Below are 6,000 nucleotides of genomic sequence, written 5' to 3' on the forward strand. Positions count from 1 at the left end.
TATGTAAAGAAATTGTAGGAATAGCCTCTCAACCTAAACCCTACTTTTGGCCCATTTGAAAGCTCACAAGGGTCTTAAGTTATAAAATGGGTAAAGCCTCCCCCTCAGATCTCTGATAGCCTCTGGCAATGTTTAGAATATTCAGTATCATAGAACCTCGAGTCAACTTTCAAAGTTGTGGACTCCTTTATGTCAGCTTCCACTATAAAATAATAACCTTTGGTGTTTTTTGTTTCTTCATCAATGAATCTGTGGTAGAATTCTGGCCACAGAACTCATAGATTTTTGGTTGATATAGGATCTTATGTTTACTAATAACTGCCTTGTTGATTTCTTTCATAACATCATTAATTTAACAATAGGTTAAGCAAGATTTCATACATGCAGGAGTACCACTGAACTCATCAGGAATTATAAATGGCATTTCTTTAATATTCCTTTTGATGAGCAGAAGGCTAGCTGTGGACAAAGTACAAGGTGACACCTTGCAACCTAACCTCCCCCAACTCTTGGGTGGGATATGTGTGACGTTTTCTCCAGGGAGCTCCCAACTGTCTTAACCGCTAATGCCTTGCTAGAAGCAAAAACAACCTAGACAATGGCAAGTCCTCCTGCATCTTGTAGATCCTCTTTAACAAATGAAAACCCTTTTGAAAGCCTCCCTTTTCCTCACCTCCCTCAACTCCCAAGTATATAATCAGCCACCCCTCACAACCCCAGTGCAGCAGCTTTTTCTGCCCATGGGCCTTGTCCCTGTGCTTTAATAAAACCACCATTCTGCACCAAAGACGTCTCAAGATTTCTCTCTTGGTCATCCGGTCCAGACCCCACCGCAACAAACCTCACCTATACTCCAAAACCACACCACTTAAAAAAAAAAATACAAAAAACCTTTCTATTTTTTTCTTTCTCCCCTCCCTTCCCCCCCCCAATGTGTGTGTGTTGAGGGGGGGGATGGGGTAAGCTAACCCGATTCTTTGCTTTCTCCTTCCCTTCTTTCTATAAAATGAGTAAATACAAGATGGCTCAGAAACAAAGGCCCTCTTCACTTAAATTGCTGCTACGGCCTGGGGATAGCTTTCGCTGAGTATCTGAAGTTTTTCCTAGTATTTTTTTTTTCACTCCACAGGATCCTCAAGCTGGTTTTGTGCGGAGAAGGGGGATAGGCTTTCCTTTGGCTTGATTGTGCTCTCAGGACTTCCCCAGCTGAGGAGGAAGAATGGGACAGGGGCTTTCCGATTCCGCCTCACTTGCGGCTGGTTCCACATTGCTCACAGACTGGAGAGACAAATGCTGGCTCCTGGCATCTTCCTTTAGCCGAGTAAATAGTTGTTTGAGATGCCAACAAAGTTATTTGGGGGTTATAATAAGAGTCTGGGACCTTTCCTAATTCTACATCTACCATCTTGTTTTTGCTTTGCTTTTGTTTTCGTTTTAGCAGGTAAGAGTGAGGGCATCATGGAGATGATGCTTCAGTTTGTCATTATCGCTGTCTGTAATTCCTTCCTTTCTTAGGAAATTTCTGCTTCTGAGGAGGTACCAGGGGGAAAATCAGGGAAATGGCTGGAACGTACAGATGAAACTCCTCAGTGAGACTTCTGTTGGAAGCTTAGGCACATAGAGAACCTTCAGCCTGCATGTTCTAGGAACGCATTCAGGTGATTAGGTAATTAATTGCCAAAGATCTACATGCCACATTTTCAGTGGCAGCATTTTTTACAACAGGGAAATTCAGAAACAATCTATATATCTTTCGATTGATTTTTCAACTATAACTTTTTTATATATTCAAACACTAAAATGATATATAGGCTATAAAAATGATGCAGATATATAATAAACTGGGAAAGTATGATGCTCACAGTATGTTTTTAAATAAGGCAAATACAAAACAGTAAATACAATATTACCTGTAGTATGTATATGCATGCATGGTAGAAAAATGTGTTAACTAAGCAAAAAAAATTCTTCTATATTCTACACCTGTAAAAATTGTATGATCTTCTTACAGATAACATGTACCATGTCAAATTATTTTAAATTATACTTTAAAAAATTAAATGGATTGAATTTGCCATTTTAACCATTTTTAAATGTACAATTCAGTAACATTAATTGCATTCCCAATACTGTACAACCATTATCACTCCAAAATTTTCCATTGCCTACACAGGAATGGTTTTTTTTTTAAAGATTTTATTTATATGTCAGAGAGAGAGAGAGAGCACAAGCAGGGAGAGCAGCAGGCAGAGGGAGAAGCAGGCTCCCCACTGAGCAAGGAGCCCAATGCAGGACTCTTTCCCAGGACCATGGGATCATAACCTGAGCCAAAGGCAGACACTTAACTGACTGAGCCACCCAGGCATCCCCCTACACAGGAATTCTTTATTATGCAATAACCCTCATTCACCCGTTCCCTTAGCTCCTACTTAGCTCTAATCTACTTTTTGTCTCCATAAATTTGCCTACTCTAGATATTTCATATAGGTGTTCATATTCACACAATATTTATATCTAGGTTATTTCAAGCAAATTTTATGTTGTATATGTATTTTACCATATTTTTAAAAGATCAAATGAACTGAGACATTGAAATTTTCTGGGCAATAAATGCCCATTCATATTGCTTACAACCATTGGTATTTTTAATCTAATCCAGAGTAATCTTGCTAGATCTCATAAGGCATTTTCAATGGGAGGATAATCTGTGTTAAAAGACGTGAATTCTATGTATGGGTTAAACTCTATGTATCAGTTTTTTTTGAAAGTGACAAGCACGGTGCTTACTAACTTCTTGCTGCTTCTTGGAAATTGCCCTCCTGAGGGATGACAGCCCAGGCTGTTCTTAATGTAAAGGTGACCATAATTTCTATCACTCTGTCCTGTGCAAGACCATAGTACATTCAGCCTTTGTACTGTTGGTCATAAAAAGCTCAGCTCAAATAGAGACAAAACCAATCACAAGCTTTGATTCTCCAGAAACTGAACCAAGCAATATAGATGAATTTAAAAGGTGCACAGAGAAAGGCAATGAGGCAGGAGGGACCATGGATAGGCCATGGATAGACCAAGGGAGGCCATGGGATAATTTGAACATAGAAGTAAACAAAAGCTTTAAGTAAGCAGAAGTAGGTTGAGAAAAGCTGTGCCAAGCAGTGGGTGCTGTAGCCAGTGAACTGGGTGAAGAAGACTATATTTCATGATAGGCACAGCAGAGCAAGAAGCCGAGTCTTTATCATGGGTAGAGTACGCAATAGAAATTTCACAATCTCCACTTACAAAAGATACCTGTGGCTGTCTTGAATTCACAATAACCTTCAAGCTGTCTCTTTCAGAACTGTCCTTATTCTTGGATATGTCTGGGATTACAACAAGCCCCTTATTACCTGGATTAATGCACATGACAACCCAAGGAACACAGAAATCACTACCAGGAATGGGGATTTGTGAGATATGAAATCACCAAGAATGTGGACTTTTTGTAATTACTTAAGACGTTATGGTTGGAAAGCATTGAGAGTTTTCAACTTATTCCAAAACTAGGTTTTCTTGGTAGTCATACCATGTAGCCGAAGAAGATGAGGTTATGAGCAACAGTTGCCAGGCAACAATTTTAAGGGCGTAGGAGTGAAATAGAGCACAGTTAGATGATTTTAATTTATAGAAGCAGGAAATTCACCAAGTTAAAGTCCAGAATGCCTATTCAAACCAGCTAAAGGAAGCTGTTAGAGGAAGTATTTTTACGTGATAGCTGGCAGTGCCCATTGCCAAACAGCTGCATCAGAAGACATCACAGAACTTTGCCATATCTTTTTTGGGTCAAAGTAAATCACTGTTCAACAGGCGTAAGGACATTGGTAGAAAATAGAAAGTGTTATTTTCTTACTGAGCTTCTCTTTTTGGCCAATTGTGATAATCCATCACAAATATGAAGCAAGCCCTAGTCGAGCCATTTTTTCTAGTTGAGCCATTAGGACCTGCAAGAAAAGACTCAAAAGACAGAGTGCCTGGAGGATCACAGACTACATAGGGATGTGAGATAGTCTCAAATGCTAGATGAGGAATAATCAAAGCATAGAGGATGAGCTCACAGGGTTAACCAAAATCAGTGTCTCAATATGGGCACTATTGACATTTTGAGCTGAATAATTCTTTTTGTGGAAGACTGTCCTGTGGATTTTAGGGTGTTTAGCAGTATCCCTAGCCTCTGCCTCCTGGATGCCAGTAGCAATCCTCTGTTGAGATGACCAAAAACAACTCCAAATAATGTCAACTGTCTCCTATGTGGGGGGCAAAAGCAACTGCCCCCAGTGAGAACCACTGAATTAAAGCAACTGAATAGGTATGGTAATCTAGGGATAGAAAATTACTCATCTACCAAAATCATAAATATATTTCTTTGTTGGCTTTAATTGTGCAATTAATAGAGTGAATGGAATTTCCTTTTTAAGAAAATTTGAACATTACAAATAAAACATCAAATTTTTATACACATTTTAAGCATTCCTATAAGTTAGGAGGATGCGCCTCTTTTACAAATTACCTGTGGAATTTCTGTTTGTAGGAATCAAGGTAAGGAGCCAAGTTCTACCTCTAAGTCAATGCCAAGGTAAAGGTAAAGGAATTGCCACAGGGGCGCCTGGGTGGCTCAGTCGTTAAGCGTCTGCCTTTGGCTCAGGGCGTGATCCCAGAGTCCTGGGATGGAGCCCCACATCAGGCTCCTCTGCTGGGAGCCTGCTTCTTCCTCTCCCACTCCCCCTGCTTGTGTTCCCTCTCTCGCTGGCTGTCTCTCTCTCTGTCAAATAAATAAATAAAATCTTTAAAAAAAAAAAATGAACAACAACTGTNGACACAAACCACAGACCAGATAATAAGAGTTCAAACAGATGAGGAAAGTCAGAATCAGGATGAGTACAACATCAAAATGTCCTGTGGGGGTTTCAGAAGCTTAGGATGGGTGCTGAATTTTTCTACTGGTCAGAGAACAAAGTTACCTAGATCTCACAGAGCAGAGAGCCGTCCATTAATATTGGAACTATTTACCCTAAGACTATATAATAAGACTGTAGAGAAGTTCATCACAGGTTTATTTATACAAGATTAACTAGCATATAGCCAAAAATGTCAGACAATAGTAAAAAGGTTAAGTAAAAACTATGATAATACATCAAAGGAATCCAATGCAGGTATTCCATAACCCAAAGGCATTACAATGATATGCAAAATGTTCATGAGCTGTGCAGTGGAAAAATATAGGAAATTACCATGCCCACTGATGTCGACTTTGAGAAAGTACTCATAAAAAGAGCATTGATTATAGGTAGGCCAAAATATTGACTCTGGTGTTTTACTACAGATTACTATTATCTTCGTCCACATAATTTCTATATAACCTTAAATGAGCATATATTTATCTTATAATCAGAAAATATAACTATATTTAAAGGTTATACTGTGTAATTTCATCCATCAACTTCTTAGATCATCTTCTGGTCAATGTTATATTAAATTGGTATTTAAGTAAATAAAGCTTTAAAAATAGCTGATATATTTAAAGTTCGGGTTAAAAAAACCCTACAATGTTTTGTTTTGTTTGTTTTTTGAGAGAGAGAGGGAGAGAAAGAGAGTGGTGGTGGGGAGAGGGAGAGAGAGAATCTTAGGCAGACTCCCCACTGAGCATGAAGCTCAACACAGAGCTTAATCTCACAACCCTGAGATCACAACCTGAGCCAAACCAAGAGTCGGATGCTCAACTGACTGAGCGACCCAGGCGCCCCCTTCAATGTTTTGTTTGTAATATGTGCTTAGCATTCAGCTATCTGGAAATAATAATAAAAAAAATGGACTAACATTATGTGATTTTTGAATTAATACTGAGCACAAAATAGGTCTTATTAGTTATTAGTATAATGTCTGCTAATGTTAACGTGCACTACCTTTCCCTATCTTTGCCTCTCCCTTCCATTTTAAAACTTAAAAAACCATTTAAATTCTTAATCA

General features: G+C 38.8%; 1 protein-coding gene across 1 annotated transcript in view; it reads right to left on the reverse strand.

Moving 5' to 3' along the window:
- The window catches only part of ABCA6 (ATP binding cassette subfamily A member 6), a 70,882-nt gene that overhangs the window by 64,349 nt on the left and 533 nt on the right, over positions 1–6,000 (reverse strand). The gene's annotated exons all lie outside the window — the stretch shown is intronic.

This window comes from Ailuropoda melanoleuca, chromosome 13 (genome assembly GCF_002007445.2).
Source record: "Ailuropoda melanoleuca isolate Jingjing chromosome 13, ASM200744v2, whole genome shotgun sequence".
Taxonomy (NCBI): Eukaryota; Metazoa; Chordata; class Mammalia; order Carnivora; family Ursidae; genus Ailuropoda; species Ailuropoda melanoleuca.